The 21,871-nt window shown below is 43.5% G+C and overlaps 1 pseudogene; it reads left to right on the top strand.

The window, feature by feature from the left end:
• Positions 1-1,465: 1,465 nt before the first annotated feature.
• Positions 1,466-14,392, top strand: LOC139832509 (uncharacterized; annotated as a pseudogene).
• The last annotated feature ends 7,479 nt before the right edge of the window (positions 14,393-21,871 follow it).

The raw sequence follows: 21,871 nt of genomic DNA, 5'->3' as shown, positions 1-21,871 counted from the left end.
AGGCAACGACAGACGTGCTGCCACCGTCGGAGATGGATCGATCGACCTATCCATGACCAGGATGTATTTCGGGCCTGCAAGCCCAGGAGTGCACGCCAGCCAGATCATCGATGGCTCATTCTGCATCCCCAGGCTCCCGCTCCGATCATAATCTGACGCCGACCTCATCGAACTAAATTCCTTTGGATCTATGCACGCAGTTCAGTGGCGCGCCGTGATCCACGTCCACCTGTGCGCATCTAGCCAGCGACGGTTCTGTCACCGAGCTAATGAAGGATAGCCGCGCTTGATTTCTACGTGGTCTGGTTTGGCCATTGATACGTACTTGGGCTGGGTATCGGACGAGCTGGACTGCATCATATCTCTCCTAAGGTTTATTATGGTGTATTGGGCGTATAATAGCACGCTCCGGATGACTGAGATAGGTATGGTGCATGAATAATCATCTCGGTATGGAACAGCTATGCACGCGCTAGCCAGTGTCAACTTGGGTTGGCTAGCACAGTGCCCACAATCATATTCCTCTTGTCTTGCCAAATATATGTAGCTGTCTATAAACTCTGGTTCTCGAGAAAACGGTATGTACATGTGTACTTTGTGTATCAGGTCGAAGTGACTGGTTCTCAATTTATGAGAACTGAAAACTACCTTAATTCTCAGTAGAATAATATCATCGAATCTCAATTGCCACTAGTAGAAAATAATCCTTTGGTTAGGCACCTTTAGTCCCGGCCGTGTCCTGGGCCGGGACCCAAGGCCTGGCCACGTCGCCCAGAAAACGTCCAAGCGTACGGTACCAATTGGTCCCGGTTTGTTACGACTCATTTGTTCCGGTTTGAGATATAAACCGGGATTTAAGGGTTCTGTGGCCCACTGCGGCCAGGTGCTACCCCTTTAGTTTTTTCTCAAACCAAGACAAATGGGCGAGCCCTATATATATGGCACCCCCCTCCCCACTCTCTTGTTTTTTCCTGGTGGAGGAGTGTCACTTTGTGCTAGTATTTTTTTTTACTAGTATGCACTAGAGGTGTTTGTTGAAATATGTGTTAGAGCGACGCCACTCGAGTTCATAGAAGAAAAGCATGATATGAGGTGCCCGAGCCACACTTAAGCTTCCTCCTCTTAATTTCGACTTCTCTTGCAAGGTTAGCAACTATTTTCTTGTTTAGACCGTGCGGTACTAATTTTAGGATTGTGATTGTGTTTCATATACAGTTGTATGATGCAGATGAGCCATTCATGGATGTATGGTGACCGACGCACCCCCGCTTATAGAAAAGGCGTTCATTCTTTTCGCGATGCGGCCGAGCCGAACAAGCATGGTGATGGCTTTATGTATTGTCCATGTGTTGATTGTCGGAATGAGAAGGATCACACTTCCTCAGGAGTCATTCAGAGCCACCTTCATTCCGGTTTCATGTCTGTCTATAATGTTTGGACGAAGCACGGAGAAAGAGGGGTTATGATGGAAGATGACGATGAAGAAGAGAACAATGATGACTACCGATCTATGTTCCCTGAGTATTCTGATACGGCAATGAAAGACAATGAAGAAGAATGTCAGGGTGAAGAACAGGAACCAGATGAGCTCGCTGCTGATTTTGGTCAGGTCATTTCTGATGCACGACGAGGCTGCGATACAGAAAAGGAGTGGTTGCAGTTCGAGCAGATGTTACAGGACCACTGATGTCTACGCACGCTTCTATTCCTGTAGACAGTGTTGGGCCTCCAAGAGCAGAGGTTTGTAGAACAGCAGCAAGTTTCCCTTAAGTGAATCACCCAAGGTTTATCGAACTCAGGGAGGTAGAGGTCAAAGATATCCCTCTCAAGCAACCCTGCAATTAAGATACAAGAAGTCTCTTGTGTCCCCAACACACCTAATACACTTGTCAGATGTATAGGTGCACTAGTTCGGCGAAGTGATAGTGAAATACAAGTAATATGGATGATTATAAGTAGTAATTGTAATCTAAAATAAAAATGGCAGCAAGCGAACATGTAGCAGAACTTGTTGGAAACGGTGTTTCAGTGCTTAGAAACAAGGCCTAGGGATCATACTTTCACTAGTGGACACTCTCAACAATGATCACATAATTAGACAATTAGATAACTTCTCTGCACTTGTGCTACTCTGAATTACTCTCCTATTGGAATCACTAATCATCACGTAGTGGCTACAAAAGCTCCACTCAAAGTTCATCAAGTACTTGACAAACACCACTCGTAGGGATATCCTCATCAAATCATAATCCAAGATAATACCATTGCAATTTAGACCGAGTACTAACATAGCATACACACTGTCAACAATAGCTATGAAAGGGGGAATAGATCACATCAATACTATCATAGTAATAGTTAACTTCATAATCCACAAGAGATTACAATCATAGCCTACGACAAGTACTACATGATGCACACGCTATCCTTTTACATCATGGAGGAGGAATAAACTACTTTAATAACATCACTAGAGTAGCACATATATTAAAAGTGATACAAAGCTCATGATCACATAAAGATCACACCATGGGAGAGAGAGAGAGATTAACCACATAGCTACCGGTAGAGCCCTCAGCCTCGGGGGAGAACTACTCCCTCCTCATCATGGGAGACAACAACGGCGATGAAGATGGCTGTGGTGTCGATGGAGATGGATTCTGGGGGCACTTCCCCGTCCCGACGGCGTGTGATACGCGTACAGCACGTTGGGAACCCCAAGAGGAAGGTGTGATGCGTACAGCGGCAAGTTTTCCCTCAGTATGAAACCAAGGTTTATCGAACCAGTAGGAGCCAAGAAGCACGTTGAAGGTTGATGGCGGCGAGATGTAGTGCGGCGCAACACCAGAGATTCCGGCGCCAACGTGGAACCCGCACAACACAACCAAAGTACTTTGCCCCAACGAAACAGCGAGGTTGTCAATCTCACCGGCTTGCTGTAACAAAGGATTAGATGTATAGTGTGGATGATGATTGTTTGCAGAAAACAGTAAAACAGTATTGCAGTAGATTGTATTTCAGTATAGAGAATTGGACCGGGGTCCACAGTTCACTAGAGGTGTCTCTCCCATAAGATAAACAGCATGTTGGGTGAACAAATTACAGTTGGGCAATTGACAAATAAAGAGGGCATGACCATGCACATACATATTATGATGAGTATAGTGAGATTTAATTGGGCATTACGACAAAGTACATAGACCGCTATCCAGCATGCATCTATGACTAAAAAGTCCACCTTCAGGTTATCATCCGAACCCCCTCCAGTATTAAGTTGCTAACAACAGACAATTGCATTAAGTATTGCGCGTAATGTAATCAGTAACTACATCCTTGAACATAGCACCAATGTTTTATCCCTAGTGGCAACAGCACATCCATAATCTTAGAGATTTCTGTCACTTCCCCAGATTCACGGAGACATGAACCCACTATCGAGCATAAATACTCCCTCGTGGAGTTACAAGCATCTACTTGGCCAGAGCATCTACTAGTAACGGAGAGCATGCAAGATCATAAACAACACATAGACATAACTTTGATAATCAACATAACAAGTATTCTCTATTCATCAGATCCCAACAAACACAACATATAGAATTACAGATAGATGATCTTGATCATGTTCGGCAGCTCACAAGACCCGACAATTAAGCACAATGGGGAGAAGACAACCATCTAGCTACTGCTATGGACCCATAGTCCAGGGGTAGACTACTCACACATCACTCCGGAGGCGACCATGGCGGCGTAGAGTCCTCCGGGAGATGAATCCCCTCTCCGGCAGGGTGCCGGAGGCGATCTCCTGAATCCCCCGAGATGGGATTGGCGGCGGCGGCGTCTCTGGAAGGTTTTCCGTATCGTGGCTCTCGGTACTGGGGGTTTCGCGACGGAGGCTTTAAGTAGGCGGAAGGGCAGGTCAGGGGGCCACACAAGGGGCCCAGATGACAGGGCCGCGCGGCCAAGACCTAGGCCGCGCCGCCCTGTAGTCTGGCCGCCTCGTGGCCCCACTTCATCTCCTCTTCGGTCTTCTGGAAGCTTCGTGGCAAAATAGGACCCTGGGCGTTGATTTCGTCCAATTCCGAGAATATTTCGTTACTAGGATTTCTGAAACCAAAAACAGCAGAAAACTTGAATCGGCACTTCGGCATCTTGTTAATAGGTTAGTTCCAGAAAATGCACGAATATGACATAAAGTGTGCATAAAACATGTAGATATCATCAATAATGTGGCATGGAACACAAGAAATTATCGATACGTCGGAGACGTATCAGCGTGCCGGAACAGAGACTTCTGTCCCCCTAACTTGGCTTCGCGATGGCGGCGGCTACGGAACTCTTCGTGGAATATCATCGACTCTCTTAGGGTTTTCGGAGACGGAGGAATATATAGGCGAAGGGGCGATGTCGGTGGAGTCCCGAGGTGGGGTCCCCACCTGGTGGCGCGGCAGAGGGGTGGGCCGCACCCCCTAGGGTGTGGGCACCTCGTGGCCCCCCTTCGTCTCTCCTTCGGAATCCGTGAAGCCCCTGGAAAAATAGGAACGTGGCCTTTTGTTTCATCCAATTCCGAGAATATTTCCTGTGTAGGATTTCTGAAACCAAAAACAGCAGAAAACAGGAACTGGCGCTTCGGCATCTTGTTAATAGGTTAGTGCCGGAAAATGCATCAAAATGATATAAAGTGTATATAAAACATGTGAGTATTGTCATAAAACTAGCATGGAACATAAGAAATTATAGATACGTTTGAGAAGTATCAAGCATCCCCAAGCTTAGTTCCTACTCGCCCTCGAGTAGGTAAACGATAAAAAGAATAATTTCGGAAGTGACATGCTACCAACATGATCTTGATCAATACTATTGTAAAGCATATGAGATGAATGAAGTGATTCAAAGCAATGGTCTATAGTTTGCTAACAAAAAGGTAGTGACTAAACAATTGAATCATATAGCAAAGACTTTTCATGAATAATACTTTCAAGACAAGCATCAAAAAGTCTTGCATAAGAGTTAACTCATAACACAATAGATTCTTAATAGAAGGTTTTGAAGCAACACAAAGGAAGATTTAAGTTTCAGCAGTTGCTTTCAACTTTCAACATGGATATCTCATGGATAATTGTCAACACAAAGTAATATGATGAGTGCAATAAGCAAGCATGTAAGAATCAATGCACACAGTTGACACAAGTGTTTGCTTCTAAGATAGAAAGAAGTAGGTAAACTGACTCAACATAAAGTAAAAGAAAGGCCCTTCGCAGAGGGAAGCAGGGATTACTCATGTGCTAGAGCTTTTTATTTTGAAAACATGGAAACAATTTTGTCAACGGTAGTATTAATTCATATGTGTTATGCATAAAACCTCCTATAAGTTGCAAGCCTCATGCATCGAATACTAATAGTGTCCGCTCCTTGTCCTAATTAGCTCGGATTTCCATGGATTATCATTGCATTACATATGTTTCAACCAAGTGTCACAAAGGGGTACCTCTATGCCACCTGTACAAAGGTCCAAGGAGATAGATCGCATTTTATCTCTCAATTTTGATAGATCTCAACTTGAGGACATCCATACCGGGACAACATAGAAAACAGATAATGGACTCCTCTTTTATTCTTTAAGCATTCAACAACAGATAATATTCTCATAAGAGATTTGAGGATTAATGTCCAAGCTGAAACTTCCACCATGATACATGGCTTTGGTTGGCGGCCCAATGTTCTTCTCTAACAATATGCATACTCAAACCATTTAACTCATGGCAAATCTCTCTTACTTCAGACAAGACGAACATACATAGCAACTCACATGATATTCAACAAAGGTGTGACAGGTTGATGGCGTCCCTAGAAACATGGTTACCGCTCAACAAGCAACTTATAACAACTAAGATACATAAGCGACATATTTTTTACTACAACAGTTTTTAGGCTACTTTCCCATGAGCTATGTATTGCAAAGACAAGGAATGAATTTTTAAAGGTAGCACGCAAGCAATTTACTTTGGAATGGCATAAAAATACCACATAGTAGGTAGTTATGGTGGACACAAATGGCATAGCTTTTGGCTCAAGGTTTTGGATGCACGAGAAGCATTCCCTCTCAGTACAAGGCTTTGGCTAGCAAGGTTATTTGAAGCAAACACAAGTATGAACCGGTACAGCAAAACTTACATAAGAACATATTGCAAGCATTATAAGACTCTACACTGTCTTCCTTGTTGCTCAAACACTTTTACAAGAAAATATCTAGACTTTAGAGAGACCAATCATGCGAACCAAATTTCAACAAGCTCTACGGTAGTTCTCCACTAATAGGTTTAAACTACATGATGCAATAGCTTAAACATGATCTACTTGAGAGCTCAAAACAATTGCCAAGTATCAAATTATTCAAGACAATATACCAATTACCACATGAAGTATTTTCTGTTTCCAACCAAATAGCAATAAATGCAGCAGCTTTCAACTTTTGCCATGAACATTAAAAGTAAAACGAAGAACACAAGTGTTAAAATGAAAAAGCGGAGCGTGTCTCTCTCCCACACAAGCATGATAGGATCCAATTTATTCAGAGAACTAAGATAACAAAACGAAAAAAAAAACACACAGACGCTCCAAGTAAAGCACATAAGATGTGACCGAATAAAAATATAGTTTCACTAGAGGTGACCTGATAAGTTGTTGATGAAGAAGGGGATGCCTTGGGCATCCCCAAGCTTAGATGCTTGAGTCTTCTTGAAATATGCTTGGGTGACCCACGGGGGCATCCCCAAGCTTAGGCTCTTCACTCTTCTTGATCATATTATATCATCCTCCTCTCTTGATCCTTGAAAACTTCCTTCATACCAAACTCAAAACAATCTCATTAAAGGGTTAGTGCATAATCAAAAATTCACATGTTCAGCAAGGACACAATCATTCCCAACACTTCTGGACATTACCCAAGGTTACTGAAATTTAATGGAGCAAAGAAATCCACTCAAACACGGTAAAGGAGGCAATGTGAAATAAAAGGCAGAATCTGTCAAAACAGAACAGTCTGTAAAGACGATTTTTTTCGAGGCACTTAACATGCTCAGATGAAGAAGCTCAAATTGAATGAAAGTTACGTACATATCTGAGGATTGCTCATGAATTTTTACAGAATTTGTAGATTCTCCTACAGAGAGAACAGCTCAAATTCGTGACAGCTAAAAATCTGTTTCTGCGCAGAAATCCAAATCTAGTATCAACTCTCTACCAAAGACTTTACTTGGCACAACAATGCAATAAAATAAAGATAAGGAGAGGTTGCTACAGTAGTAACAACTTCCAAGACACAACAAAACAGTAGCAAAATAAAAACATGGGTTATCTCCCAGGAAGTGCTTTCTTTATAGCCATTAAGATGGGCTCAGTAATTTTAATGATGCTCTCGCAAGAAATAAGAGTTGAAGCAAAAAAGAGAGCATCAAAAGCAAATAAGAAACACTTTTAAGTCTAACCCACTTCCTATGAAAAGGAATCTTGTGAACAATAAATTCATGAAGATCAAAGTGACAAGCATTGGAAGATAAAACAGAGTAACTTCAAAATTTTCAGCATGTAGAGAGGTGTTTTAGTACCATGAAAATTTCTACAACCATATTTTCCTCTCTCATAATAATTTCCAATAGCATCATGAACAAACTCAACAATATAACTATCACATAAAGCATTCTTATTCACATGCATAAAAGTATCATTACTCTCCACATAAGCATAATCAATTTTATTAGTAATAGTGGGAGTAAAACTATCACAACCATCATTGTAATCACCATAAATTGCAGGCATGGTATAATCATAATAAACTTTATCCTCCATAGTAGGTGGCACCAAAATACCACTATCATTATAATCATCATAAATGGGAGGCAAAGTATCATCAAAGAAAATTTTCTCCTCAAAACTTGGGGGACTAAAAATATCGCAACCAGCTTTCCCAAGTTTAAATTCTTCCATAGCATTAGCATTAATATTGTTCAAAGAGTTCATGCTAATAACATTGCTACAACTATTTTGCAAACAAAGTTCCATGGGTTTTTTAATTCTCTATTCAAACACATCATGGCCTAATTCAATATAAAGTTCATAAAGATCTCTAATTTTTTTGTTGTTTTCCATTAAGCCTAACTAGTGAAATAAAAACAAGAAACAAAAATATATAATTGCAGAATCTAAAGGAAATAGCTTCGAGCACTCACACACCGGCAACAGTGCTAGGAAATATCTTAGTAGTCGGAGGATGTGAATATCTTTTACCTTACCTCCCCGGCAACGGCGCCAGAAAATAGCTTGATGTCTACGCACGCTTTATTCCTGTAGACAGTGTTGGGCCTCCAAGAGAAGAAGTTTGTAGAACAGCAGCAAGTTTCCCTTAAGTGAATCTCCCAAGGTTTATCGAACTCAGAGAGGTAGAGGTCAAAGATATCCCTCTCAAGCAACCCTACAATTAAGATACAAGAAGTCTCTTGTGTCCCCAACACACCTAATACACTTGTCAGATGTATAGGTGCACTAGTTCGGCGAAGAGATAGTAAAATACAAGTAATATGGATGATTATAAGTAGTAACTGTAATCCGAAATAAAAATGGCAGCAAGCGAACATGTAGCAGAACTTGTTGGAAACGGTGTTTCAATGCTTAGAAACAAGGCCTAGGGATCATACTTTCACTAGTGGACACTCTCAACAATGATCACATAATTGGACAATTAGATAACTTCTCTTCACTTGTGCTACTCTGAATTACTCTCCTATTGGAATCACTAATCATCACGTAGTGGCTACAAAAGCTCCACTCAAAGTTCATCAAGTACTTGACAAACACCACTCATAGGGATATCCTCATCAAATCATAATCCAAGATAATACCATTGCAATTTAGACCGAGTACTAACATAGCATACACACTGTCAACAATAGCTATGAAAGAGGGAATAGATCACATCAATACTATCATAGTAATAGTTAACTTCGTAATCCACAAGAGATTATAATCATAGCCTACGCCAAGTACTACATGATGCACACGCTGTCCTTTTACATCATGGAGGAGGAATAAAATACTTTAATAACATCACTAGAGTAGCACATAGATTAATAGTGATACAAAGCTCATGATCACATAAAGATCACACCATGGGAGAGAGAGATTAACCACATAGCTACCGGTAGAGCCCTCAGCCTCGGGGGAGAACTACTCCCTCCTCATCATGGGAGACAACAACGATGATGAAGATGGCTGTGGTGTCGATGGAGATGGATTCCGGGGGCACTTACCCGTCCCGGCGGCGTGCCGGAACAAAGACTTCTATCCCCCGAACTTGGTTTCGCGATGGCGGCGGCTACGAAACTCTTCATGGAATATCGTCGACTCTCTTAGGGTTTTCGGAGACGGAGGAATATATAGGCGAAGGGGCGATGTCGGTGGAGTCCCGAGGTGGGGTCCCCACCTGGTGGCACGGCAGAGGGGTGGGCCGCACCCCCTAGGGTGTGGGCACCTCGTGGCCCCCCTTCATCTCTCCTTCGGACTCCGTGAAGCCCCTGGAAAAATAAGAACGTGGCCTTCTGTTTCGTCCAATTCCAAGAATATTTCATGTGTAGGATTTTTGAAACCAAAAACAGCAGAAAACAGGAACTGGCGCTTCGGCATCTTGTTAATAGGTTAGTGCCGGAAAATGCATCAAAATGATATAAAGTGTATATAAAACATGTGAGTATTGTCATAAAACTAGCATGGAACATAAGAAATTATAGATACGTTTGAGACGTATCAACCACAACAAATTGTTCTACCCAACTTGTGAAGATGACCAGAAGAAGCCAGGCAGCGCACTAGAATTGCTGAAGTGGAAGGAAGAGAGCGGTGTGGCTGACTCGGCATTTGAAAAGTTGCTGCTAATAATGAAGAAGATGCTTCCAAGAAAGAACGAATTTTCCGCCAGCACGTACGAAGAAAATAAGCTTGTTTGCCCTCTAGGATTAGACGTGCAGAAGATACATGCATGCCCTAATGAGTGCATCTTCTACCGTGGTGAGGAGTACGAGATTATGGATAAATGCCTGATATGCACTGCATTGCGGTATAAGATCAGAAAAGATGACCCTGGTGATACTGAGGGTGAGCCACGCGGAAAGAGGGTTCCTGCGAAGGTGATGTTGTATCCTCCTATAATACCACGATTGAAACGTCTGTTCAGAAACAAAGAGCATGCCAAGTTGGTACGATGGCACATGGAAGACCGTATGAAAGACGAGAAGTTGAGGCACCCCGCTGATGGTTGGTAGTGGAGAAAAATCGAGAGAGAGTTCCCAGACTTTGCAGATAACACAAGGAACTTATGGTTTGGTCTAAATACATATGACATGTATCCTTTTGGGGAGCAGAACTGCAGTCACATCACCTGGCCCGTGACTCTATGTATCTACAACCTTCCTACTTAATTGGTTGTGCATGAAGCGGAAGTTCATTATGATGCCAGTGCTCATCCAAGGTCTGAAGCAACCCGTCAACGATATTGATGTGTACCTAAGGCCATTAGTTGATGAACTTCAGCTGTGGGCCAAACAAACTGTACGTATGTGGGATGAACAAAAACAAGAGCAATTTGACCTACGAGCGTTGCTTTTCGTCACCATCAATGATTGGCCTGCTCTTAGTAACATTTCAGGACAGTCAAACAAGGGATATAATGCATGCACGCACTGTTTGAATCAGACAGAAAGTATATATCTGGAAAAATGTAGGAAGATTGTGTACCCCTACAATCGTCGTTTTCTTCCGCAAAAGCATCCCTTAAGGAAAAAAAAAGGCAAGCATTTCGATGGCAAGGCAAAAACCTGGTCGAAGCCTGTCACCCATACTGGTGATGAAGTATTTGGTATGGTCAAGGATTTAAAAGTAATCTTTGGAAAGGGTCCTAGCAGCCAACCTATTCCTAACGCCGCTGATAAGCGTGCACCCATGTGAAAGAAGAAATCTATATTTTGGGAGCTACCATATTGGGAAGTCCACGAGGTCCGCTCTGCAGTCGACGTGATGCACCTGAAGAAAAATTTTGCGTGAATATTCCAGGCTTTCTAGGCTTGTATGGGAAGTCAAAAGATACACCAAAAGCACGGGAGGATCAGAAACGTCATAAAGGATGAGGCGGAAAGCATCCAGGGCAGTTTCAAGGGCCTGCCAGCTACGTTCTTACCAAGGAAGAGAAGGAAATATTTTTTGAAGTCCTTTTCAGTATCAAGGTCCCAACTGGCTTCTCGTCGAATATAAAGGGGATAGTAAATATGAAAGACAAAAAATTACAAAACCTTAAGTCATGACTACCACGTGCTTATGACGCAATTGCTTCCGATTGCATTGAGGGGACTTCTACCGGAAAATGTTCGACTGACCATTGTGAAGGTATGTGCATTCCTCAATGCAACTTCTCAGAATGTAATCGATCGAGAAAGTCTATCAGGGTCACAGATTGATGTGGTCCAATGTCTGGCCAGCTTCGAGTTGTTGTTCCCGCCATCCTTCTTCAATATTATGACGCACCTCCTAGTTCACCTAGTTGGAGAGATTAGAATTCTCGGTCCTGTGTTTCTACACAATATGTTCCCCTTCGAGAGGTTCATGGAAGTCTTAAAAAATATGTTTGTAACCGTGTTAGGCTAGAAGGAAGCATCTCCAAGGGCTATGGAACAGAGGAGGCAATTAAGTTTTGTGTAGAATTTCTTCCTGACCTTAAACCGATTGGTGTTCCTGAATCTCGGTATGAGGGGAGGCTGACTGGAAAAGGCACACTAGGAAGGAAAGCAATGGTATGTATGGACGGGCATTCTTTCACTCAAGCACACTACACAGTTGTACACAATTCCATCGTGGTGGTGATGACCCACAAGTATAGGGGGTGTATCGTAGTATTTTCGATAAGTAAGAGTGTTGAACCCAACGAGGAGCAGAAGATGTTGACAAGCAGTTTCGATGAAGGATTCACTGTAAATGCTCACAGACAAGTATTCAGGGGGTTTTGATATAGCAGATGAATAAAGTACGAGTAAGTAAAATGTGAGTGTAATAATTGCAGCGAGTGGCCCAATCCTTTTTAGCACAAAGGACAAGCCGGTTTGTTTACTTATAATGACCAAACGTTCTTGAGGACAGACGGGAATTTAGTCTAGTGCTTTCGCTTCATATAGCTGATTTATCTTCATTGTTTTGATAAGTGTTGTGTGGGTGAACCTATGCTAATGCATCGCCCTTCCTAGGACTAATACATACTTGTGATTATACCCCTTGCAAGCATCCGCAACTACAAGAAAGTAATTAAGATAAATCTAACCACAGCCTTAAACTCTGAGATCCTGCTATCCCTCCTGCATCGATATACCAACGGGGGTTCAGGTTTCTGTCACTCCGGCAACCCCGCAATTGGCAAACAAGTACAAGATGTATTCCCCTAGGCCCATAAAGGTGAAGTATCATGTAGTCGACGTTCACATGACACCACTAGAAGAATAACACCACAACTTAAATATCATAACATTGAATATTACTCAACCATAATTCACTACTAACATTTAGACTTCACCCATGTCCTCAAGAACTAAACGAACTACTCACGAGACATCATATGGAACAAGATCAGAGGTGATATGATGATGAATAACAATCTGAACATAAACCTTGGTTCAATGGTTTCACTCAATAGCATCAATAACAAGTAGAAATCAATACCGGGAGAGTTTCCCCTATCAAACAATCAAGATCCAACCCTAATTGTTACAGCGGTGACGATGTGCAGCGGTGGAGACGGTGGTGATGATGATGGAGATGATGGTGATGATGATGGAGATGATGTCCAGCTCGATGGCGGTGACGATGGCGTCGATTTCCCCCTCCGGGAGGGAATTTCCCCGGCAGATTTCAGCCTGCCGGAGAGCTCTTTTCTCTCTGGTGTTTTCCACCCCGCAGAGGCGGCTGTGACTCTTCACGACTATCCTCTGGAGCTTAGGTTTTCGGGACGAAGAAGTACGCGAAGGAGAGGAGGCCAGAGGGGGCTGTGGGCCCCCTCCCCACATGGCGGCGCGGCCAGGCATGGGCCCGCGCTGGCCTATGGGGGGCCCATGGTGGCCCTCCTCGGCTCCTCCTTTTGGCTACTTCCGTCTTCTGGAAAATAGGATTTTAAGTATAATTCCCGTCAATTGTTGATCTTCCGAAATATTGCATTCTGACGCGGCTTTTTCCAGCAGAAATCCTGACTCCGGTGCGCGATTCTCCAATATCCATGAAACATGCAAAATAGATGAAATAACATAAGTATCACCTCTAAATATGAAATATATCAATGAATAACAGTAAATTATGATATAAAATAGTGATGCAAAATAGACGTATCAGGTGGCTCCGTATATCGAGAGACACAAGAATATTCTACGCTCCGAAAACCCGGGGAAGGCTGACTCCTGGATTAAAGGGGAACACGAGAAGACTTTCAGCAGTTGGTTGCAGACACATCTCATGAATAACACCAAAGTTGGAGATCAGCTGTACTGGTTGGCCAGGTCACCATCTTCGACTATATGTACTTTTCAATGGTACGGGATAAATGGGAATACATTTTAGATGGTCGCCCAAGATAAAAAGAGCACCAACCAAAACAGTGGTGTCCGCTTTGATGCAATAGACGAGAATGGGCACAAGGACACATATTATGGGTACATAGAGGAGATATGGAAACTTGACTATGGACCTACTTTTAAGATCCCTTTGTTTTGGTGCAAATGGGTCAAGCTGGCAGGAAGCGGGGTACAAGTAGACCAAAAGTACGACATGACAACAATGGATCTCAACAATCTTGCGTACATGGATGAACCATTCGTCCTATCCAACGATGTGGCTCAGGTTTTCTATGTGAAGGACATGTCTACCAAAACGAGAAAAAGAAATCAACAAAAGAATACTGCGTCCGATGAGCCAAAGGGCCACATAGTTCTTTCTGGGAAAAGAAAAACATCGTGGGAGTAGATGACAAGACATACATGTCAGTAGATTATAATAAGGTTTATGAAATTCCGCCCTTCGCAATGAAAACTAACCCAAGCATCATGTTGAATGTTGAAGATTCTCCATGGCTATGACCCAGAAGAAAAAAGAAACAATGATGAAAACCCAAGCATCAAGTTAAATGATGAAGATGCTACATGGTTACGGCCGAAGCGATCATAGCTTGTGTATCTCAATATGAAAATCATTTTCCCATTTATTTTTGCGTAATAATGTTATTGTATGTAAGATATTAACAATGGAGACGGTTGGCTTTTTTTACTAGTTAAATAGCTTTCACGGGCCTGCGGAGAAATTTTTCCAAGGCGGAGCTTTCGAAGATGTCCTAGGGTGTGAGCACCAACGACATCTTCAAGAAGCTCCACCACGGGAGATTTGCCAACCCTTTCGCCAACGCGGTTACAGGAGATCGAGGCTTTCACGGGATGCTCTCTCTGCTCTCCCCTCCTTTGGTACCCTGAGCTACTGGTTGTTAGGTGTATACTAGCAGCTTCCGGGCGGGAGTCCTGCTTGTGGGAAGAGTTCGCTCGGGCGGAGCTTCCGAATATGTCTAAGACGGCCGGCCATCTAAGACATATTCGAGAAGCTCCGCCGGAGAGGCTCTTTCCTTCCAGGTCGCCCCCATCGGGTGTATACCAGCTCCCGGGAAGCTCTCTCTGCTCTCCCCTCCTTTTGTACCCTGAGCTATTGGTTGTTGGGTGTATACTAGAAGCTTACGGGCGGGAGTCCTTCTTGCGGGAAGAGTTCCCTCGGGCAGAGTTTCCAAAGATGTGTAAGACGACCGGCCATCTAAGACATCTTCGAGAAACTCCGCCGGAGAAGCTCTTTCCATCCTGGTTGTTACCTCTCCTCTCTCTGCTCCCAGGCTGTTCTCTCTGCTCTTCCCGGAGGGGCTATATATAGCGGCATGCCTCCAGATAATCCCCCCCCCCCCCCAGATAAGTCCCCTCTCCCCCCCACATAAGGCAAACACCAGATAAGCCTCCCCCAGATTAAGCCCCCCATCTTTTGTCATGGTTTGAGCCCTCACCCGGGATAAAAGGGGTAAATAAACTAAATTTAAACTAAAACACGACAATGACTTTATTGAAATTTAACTATATACCTTAATTAAATTTAAACCAAAGTAACGACTACGACTTTATTGGAATTTAACTATATACGTTAACTAAATTTAAACTAAAATAACGACTTTGACTAGTTCTTTCCGTGCATCCGCTGCTACCCTCCTGGCTGCCGCCTCCTACCGTAGCTGCTGCTGCAGCTCCTCCTCGCGACAACGCTTATGCATCTCCTCACTATCCAGCTCCGCCACACACCACCGCTTATGCAGCTCCTTGAGACTCTGCCTCTCAAATGCTTCTATGGTAGCTGCTAGCACCGCCTCCTCCCACTCCTCTATCTCCGCGAGCTGCGGGTCCACCTCCACAGGCGGCGGGTGCGGCTTTTGGGGCATTGTGAAATGGGCTAGGGTTCGGTGAGTGAAGTGGGAGACGGGGACGTAGGAGCTATTTATAGAGGCGTGTAGGCGGGAAATCTCCCGCGCGGCGTCGTTGCAGGAAACTTTTCCACGCGGCCGGCGTTGTGGCTACAACTTTGGCGCTCCGGATACCGCAATAGCGCGCCCGGGAAAAGATTCCTTTCCCGCGCCGGTTTGACGCGTCCGCTGGAAGGTCCGCGCGTGCTAAAATCCTAGCACGTCGTTTCGCGCGACTGTTAGAGATGCTCTTAGAATAATTATTTTGTAAAACAGAAAATGGATTTCGATTCCTTATTTAAATTCAAGCATATTTCATATTTAAAGTTTTCTCAAATACATAAGTATGTAGAAAGTAATTTACTCAAATATTTAAATTTTTGTAAAATATTTGGGCCCATATCTGGAAATTTGTGCAGAGGCCACGATCTGCGCGGGAAGCTGGAAAACCCCCGCACCCCCTTTTGTCCTGCACCGTGGCATGAACCGCGACTAAAGAGGGAGCGGTATAAAAGGGGGAGCTTCTTCCCCGGACGGTTCCACCGTCCGGGACTTAGTAATTTTCGCGCAAGGAGGAGCTGTCCGACATCGTCAGGCTGCCCGATTCCGCCGCCGCCGGCCTCACCGTCGCCGTCGCGCATCGCCTCCCCGGCACCGCACCGTCGCCTCCGACTCACCCCGCGCGCGCAATACTCCGGCCGCGCCGCCAAGCCCGGCCAATTCCGCGCGCCGCCGCACCCCTGCGTCGCCTCCGCCGGTCTCCTCCGCCTTCGTCGCCCGCAGGTCCGGCCACCCCCGTCCCGAGCCAAATTTTGTTTAATTAGTTAGGATTAGTGTTAGTATTTAATTTTCATTTTTATTATATATATATATGTGTTAGTTCTATTCTATATATATGTTAGTTCTACATATGCAAAATTTGTATATATTAATAAATATTATTAGGAGAAATTTTCATTTTTATATATGTTAGTATATATTATTAGGAGAAATTGAAATAGGAAAATATAAAAAATTATTAGGATAAATTGAAATAAGGAAATTTTATATATGAACTATTATTATTAGTTTTATATATGCAATAGGGGAAATTTTATATATCTACTATCATTATTTTTATATTTGTTAGTTTTATATATGCAATAGGGGAAATTTTATATATGAACTATTATTATTAGTTTTATATTTATTAGTTTTATATGCAATAGGGAAAATTTTATTAGGACAAACATAAATAGGGAAAATAGAATAGTTTTATTTTATATATGAAATATTATTAGTTTATATTTGTTAGTTCTAGATGCAATAGGGGGAATTTTATATATGAACTATTATTATTAGTTTTATATTTGTTAGTTTTATATGCAAATACAAATATAATTGTGTGCATTTTGAAATAACATTGTGTGCATTTTGCAGAAAACATGGATTCACCTACGAGAGACCTAGAACAAGAAGAAATTCTCGAGGGTATAATCCACGCCGGCCCTGATGTTGAACCAGCTGAATCTCCGTCATCGTATCTAAACCCCTCTGGGGATGGAATGGAGGTCGACCGACGTGAGGATGAAGCTGACGCAAATGATGAAGAAGGCGATAGTTCCGATGATGGAGAAGGCGATAACTCCGATGATGGAGAAGCCGGTGAGGTATATATATATTAAGTTCCGCGATCACTAGTAATATGTGGAAATATTGGATGGAGTTGTATATATTGAGTTGTATACATATAAATTGACGAATGTTACTACTCTTAGGCCTCCACATCAAGCAAAGCTATGAAACGAGGGCCGACCAAAAAGTTGGGTGCATGAACGCATTACACATTTGAGGTCATAGCCCCTACTGGCGAACCCAAGTTACCCAAGAAGGCTGTCGACGTATTTAAGAAACAATGCGGAGTTCTAGTTACGGATCACGTCCCGATCAGCGTTCGGGAGTGGCATAAGAACAAAGGGGCTGAAGATAATGACTATGTCACCGAAAGGTACAAAGAGGGTCTTTGGAATGACCTCATGGCATATTTCAACCTGCCAAAGTGCAAGGATCAAGCCGCTACTGCAAAATTGAGGGAGAAAGTCAAGCACTGGACTCTTAAGAAGATGACCGAACTATTCCGGATGTGGAAGAAAAACTTATGGCAGAAGTATCAGAAAAAAATAAAGTACCAACATTCGAAGGACATCTATTGAAGCAGGCGAATAACTGGAAGGAATTTCAGAAGTTCAAGGAGTCAGAAGATGCCAAGGCCTTGTCAGCTAAGAATAAGAAAAATGCCGTGAACAAGGTGTATCACCACCATTTGAGGCCAGGGGCTATGAGACTGCCATGCCTAAGTGGGATAAACAAGAGCAAGATATGCTTGCTAGAGGGATCTAACCAGAACCAATCCGCGATGAGTGGGAATTGAGAGCAAGAAATTGGTTCCTTGCGCATGGTGGTTCATACGACGAAGAAACAGGGGACCTTCTTTGCAGTGACGGTCTTAGGGTATCGAGGGAAAATTGGAAAAAAAATAGTGAAAGAAATTAAAGAGGGGAGCATAAAGTTATGTCCTGATAGAGAGAAAGACTTGCTCACACTGGTCCTCGGGAATGATGAACACGAAGGGTGAACACGAGGCTTTGGCCCTTCTTACCCGTGGTGGCTTGGGTTTGTCAAAGACCAAGATACTTACAGAAGCTGAGCGAGAGCAAAGAAGCGACAAGAGGAGGAGCAAAATGAAAAATTGAACCAGTTGCTTGCCAAATTTAACCAGCGACAAGAGGAGCAGCAGAACCAGATTGATGAACTTAGAGGAGTACTGCGCCCGCCGCAAGATCCTGTACTCGATATTACCGCCGGCCCATCTCAGCGTAAAAGCAGTGTGGCTAACTCGGAGGCCCCATCTAACAATGCACAACGGATGATAGAGGGCGGTCCCGGCTACCCTGTGGGTGGAATCAAGGAATCAACACCTTGTGAGCTCCATCAGATTTAAGAACATATCCATGAAGGTGGCGGTTGGACAAGCTTTACCTTGTCCACCTGACGCACGCTGGCATGGCAATGAGATTCCACCTGGCTATGCTAAAGTCACCGTGGATGAAATCGTAACGGGCTTTCATGAATTGGAGCTTGACATCCCTGGACGTGAAGATGAGAAGACAATCAGAGAAATAGTGGGTGGAGTCATTCTATGGGAAAAAACTACATCAAGCTTCCAGGCTCGGCGCTAAGGATAACACTGCCTCCGAGTCGTCGCACATCACCTACACCTCCATCACCTCCATGAAGCCCACCCCATGACCACCGGCACCATAGCGCGAGTCCATACCGATCTCCGCCGCCGGACTTGGGTCGGCCATCTCCACCGCCTCCGCCCGGGAAGCGTGCCAACGCTCTGTCGATGAGTTCTAACTGATGACAGAGCCCCCCAAAGCGAAAGCTGTCGCCCCTCCCAAAGGTACCTCATCACAATCTTCCCATCAGACCTGACGATCGCGGAACTTTCTGACCCTGCCTTCGCAATATGACTTGCACCATAAACCTGATGACTATGTATGCACAATGCAGAAGATGAAAAAGAGCAAAGCAACTAGCGGTGCAAGTGGGAGAAAATCAAAGAAAAGTGCAAGCGAGAAAAGAACAGACGTTCCCCAGCTCGGATAACAGGCCAAACAATCGATCCCACCACTCAAGGTGTTATCCGAACAAGTTCCCCCCTGGTGCAGCAGCAAAATATGGAAGACGCAAAGAAGTGGGCGGCTGAAGGGGTATGAATGTTGACCAAGTTCTGGCTTCCCAAGACGAGTCGTTTCCCAAGGCTATTGTAGCCCCTAAGCCTATATTTGTCATGGGGGAAGCTCTTGTCAGCAATGAGAGGTTGGAAGAACTGCCAACACATATGTTACTTGCATGCATGGTACCCGACTGCCGCAAAGAATGGGAGAATAATGATCGTGCTCCGTGTCCCGGAGGAGTACTACGTCGGCCGATAGGAAGAGATCCATGTCGAGTTTGACGAACTCTTTCAGATGTACAATTTGAAAGCCCTCGACAAATCTCTCATGAGTTGCTATTGTCTGTAAGTTGTTCAATTCGCCATCTACATATAAGTTGTTCAGTTCATTGCATGTAATTATCCTCACTATATCCTTTTGTACTCTATTATGCAGAATGAAGATCCTGGTCTGTAAAAGAAAGGGCATCCTAAATGTTGGGTTCATTGACCCAGATAAAGTACACATACATACGCTAACTAATATGCCCAAGAAGACGGAGAGAAACCTTCTAAGGTTTCTAAAGGATCAAAATTACTATGACCACATGCTGTTTCCTTACAACTTCAAGTGACAATCTTACTCAGTTGTGTCCATTCACTCATAAGTTTAACTGATGAGTTACTGATATATTTATATACGTGTGCAGCTTCCACTGGATTCTTCTAGACATTCAAATTGATAATGAAAGAGTTGATATCTACGAACCATTAACGAGAAACTTGGAATACTTCCAAAGCATGCAATACATGCTCCAAAGAGGTAATTTCAATCATTCTCTCGCGCTATGTCAGTGTCTTTCAATGATTTCTGAGATATCAAGTAATGAATAACTTAGCAGTTCATTTGCCTTGCCGGGCAGGGTTTGTAAACGGTTCAAGTCCGAGACCGTCGGTATCTCTCATGAGAAGCTAACGTTTTGGAGTGTTCCGGTAAGTAGTACAAGATAGGGTCGTGCATCTCTTTACTACTATTTTAAATATAATTATGATGCATGCTAGATTATTATTTGATTAAATTCTATTCTCTTAAAGTGCGACCAGCAACCACCGGGGACACATCTATGTGGATACTTCGTTTGCGAGTTCATTCGCACGTTTAACTCTGAGCACAAATATTTAAGATACAACGTAAGCAATACATTCACAACTTCATTTTATTACCGTCATTTTTATTATCATGATTGATATTCATATTGATCTCCTTTACTTATATAGCTCGACGTCATGCGAGGGAGGTCCACACCAGAGGAACGCGCAACTGCTATTGCAGAGGAGCTGGCGGGTTTTTTTGAGGGAGGAAGCTATAGAGGACAAAGGAAGATTTAGTGTAGCTAGAGGCCATTACTGATGTCGGTTCCGTGTAATCGAATAGACGGGCTCTAGTCCCAACAATTTTGGGATCTCCATGTAATTGTATATATATATATATATGCTGGATCGATATCGTAAGACAAGTTATCTTATATATTTATATGTACGAACATGTACGTGTAGAAATATACGAAAACTATTTTAAAATGAACTCCTACCGCAGCACAGAAAGTGTCCAAATTCCTGCCGCGGCAGCCCTAACCCTAAACCCTAACACAACAAAATGAACTCTTGCAGTGGCACAGAAAGTGTCCTAATTCCTTCCGCGGCAGAGACTATTTAGTCGCGGTCCGTGTTACGAGCCGGGACTAAAGGTGTTGGCCCCATCCTGCTCCGCGGCATCCACGTGGAGGGACATTGGTCCCAACTAGTAGCAGGACTGGGACTAAAGGTTGCACCTCTAGTCCCACTTGTTTGGTCGCGGTTGGGGAACCGGAATTAAAGGCCCTTACGGGTCGGGACTGAATGCCCTGTCTCCACTAGTGTGCAATTCATGTTGCAACTCACCATTAACACGGATCACGAGGAAAATCTGATGGTTTGGAGGATTTTTTTGCAGTTGCAACCTAACTTGCAACTGAAAATTTCAGTTGCAACCCCAATTACAACTGAAAAAGGGATTTGCTAGCCTTCGTGCTCAGTCAAGTCATACATCGTTTGATTTGCATCATGATTCATGCTAGTCATGTGTTGCAACATGAGTTGTACATAAGATATGATGACATCATTTGACTGATAACGAAGTTAGTTCTCAGTCGACTGAGTAATAGTCACACCCAAAAAAAAACCAGTTGCAACCCTAACTTATAACTCAATTGTATGAATCACAATGCAAATCTGACGTTTCGGGAGTTTCCTGACCACTAACTTAGTTCTCAGTAGACTAGCAATTCCCGTATTAATTTGGTCACATGTTGAATTTTTTCGAGAAAGGAAAGCTCTACTAACCTAGAAACGCATCAAAGTGATACAACCGCAAAGAGTTTACATCCTGACCATTGTTTAACTACGATGCACAAAGTTAGGCAAGCTCCAGCATCCGGCAACGAAACATATTGACAAGGCTCAATAAAACTAAAGGCAGCCCTAAAACACCGGATGACTGGTCCGAAGACTAAACATCCATTTATGCGGGGTAAGCCCTCCTAGGCCACTCTCCCCAATGGGATACATCCATCACA

The sequence above is a fragment of the Lolium perenne genome, chromosome 6, assembly GCF_019359855.2.
Source record: "Lolium perenne isolate Kyuss_39 chromosome 6, Kyuss_2.0, whole genome shotgun sequence".
In the NCBI taxonomy this organism is placed as follows: domain Eukaryota; kingdom Viridiplantae; phylum Streptophyta; class Magnoliopsida; order Poales; family Poaceae; genus Lolium; species Lolium perenne.
Note: the sequence above shows the minus strand (reverse complement) of the source record. Positions and strands in the feature narration are given on the sequence as shown.